This window comes from Arachis hypogaea, chromosome 10, assembly GCF_003086295.3.
Source record: "Arachis hypogaea cultivar Tifrunner chromosome 10, arahy.Tifrunner.gnm2.J5K5, whole genome shotgun sequence".
Lineage (NCBI taxonomy): Eukaryota > Viridiplantae > Streptophyta > Magnoliopsida > Fabales > Fabaceae > Arachis > Arachis hypogaea.
The window spans coordinates 7,709,378-7,711,108 of NC_092045.1; the positions used below are offsets into that span (position 1 = coordinate 7,709,378).

At 37.0% G+C, this 1,731-nt stretch overlaps 1 non-coding gene across 1 annotated transcript; it reads right to left on the reverse strand.

Annotated features, from left to right (window-relative positions):
- Positions 1 to 970: 970 nt before the first annotated feature.
- Positions 971 to 1,078, reverse strand: LOC112718544 (small nucleolar RNA R71). The gene has a single exon (XR_003160879.1). It is a non-coding gene; the product is annotated as a small nucleolar RNA R71 (small nucleolar RNA).
- Positions 1,079 to 1,731: the final 653 nt, after the last annotated feature.

The window sequence follows — 1,731 nt, forward strand, 5'->3', positions numbered from 1 at the left end:
CAAAATTGATTTTCAAATCTTTTTCAACTAACTAATTGACTTTTTGTTTATTTCTTATCTTTTTCAAAACCACCTAACTATTTTTCCCTCTCTAATTTTTGAAAATTCCTCACTCTTTTTTTAAAAATTCTTTTTAATTAATTAATTATTTTAAATTTTAGTTTTAATTTTATTTCCCCTTTTAATTTTCGAAAATCACTAACTCTTTTTCAAAATTTATTTTCGAATTTCTCCCTCTCTCATCTTATTCTATTTATTTATTCATTTACTAACACTTCTCTCCATCTCAAGAATTCGAACCTATCCTCCCCCTTGTGTTTGGATTCTTAACTCTTCTCCTTCTCCTATTCCTTTCTCCTTCTACTAACATAAAGGAATCTCTATACTGTGACATAGAGGATCCCTCTTCCTTTTCTTTTCTCTTCTTTCTCATATGAGCAAGAACAAGGAAAAAGGCATTCTTATTGAAGCTGATCCGGAACCTGAAAGGACTCTGAAGAGAAAACTAAGAGAAGCTAAAATACAACAATCCAGAGACAACCTTACTGAAATTTTCGAACAAGAAAAGGATATGGCAGCCGAACCCAATAACAATAATGTAAGGAGGATGCTTGGTGACTATACTATACCTACTTCCAAGTTTGATGGAAGAAGCATCTCAATCCCTACCATTGGAGCAAACAATTTTGAGCTGAAACCTCAACTAGTTGCTCTAATACAACAGAACTGCAAGTTTCATGGACTTCCATCAGAAGATCCCTACCAGTTTTTAACTGAGTTCTTGCAGATCTATGAGACTGTTAAGACTAATGGAGTAGATCCTAAAGTCTACAGGCTCATGCTTTTCCCTTTTGCTGTAAGAGACAGAGTTAGAACATGGTTGGACTCACAGCCTAAAGATAGCCTGGACTCATGGGATAAGCTGGTCGCAGCCTTCTTGGCTAAGTTCTTTCCTCCTCAAAAGTTGAGCAAGCTTAGAGTGGATGTTTAGACCTTCAAACAAAAAGATGGTGAATCCCTCTATGAAGCTTGGGAAAGATACAAGCAGATGACCAAAAAGTGTCCTTCTGACATGCTTTCAGAATGGACCATTCTGTATATTTTCTATTATGGTCTATCTGAGTTCTCTAAGATGTCACTGGACCATTCTGCAGGTGGATCCATTCACCTAAAGAAAACGCCTGCAGAAACTCAAAAACTTATTGACATGGTTGCAAATAACCAGTTCATGTACACTTCTGAGAGAAATTCCGTGAATAATGGGACGCCTTAAAGGAAGGGAGTTCTTGAAATTGATGCTCTGAATGCCATATTGGCTCAGAACAAAATGTTGACTCAGCAAGTCAACATGATTTCTCAAAGTCTGAATGGATGGCAAAATGCATCCAACAGTACTAAAGAGGCATCTTCTGAAGAAGAAGCTTATGATCCTGAGAACCCTGCAATGGCAGAGGTAAATTACATGGGTGAACCTTATGGAAACACCTATAATTCTTCATGGAGAAATCATCCAAATTTCTCATGGAAGGATCAACAAAAGCCTCAACAAGGCTTTAATAATGGTGGAAGAAATAGGCTCAGCAATAGTAAGTCTTTTCCATCATCTTCTCAGCAACAGACAGAGAATTCTGAGTAGAGCCCCTCTAACTTAGCAAACATAGTCTCTAATCTGTCTAAGGCCACTTTAAGTTTCATGAGTGAAACAAGGTCCTCCATCAGAAATTTGGAGGT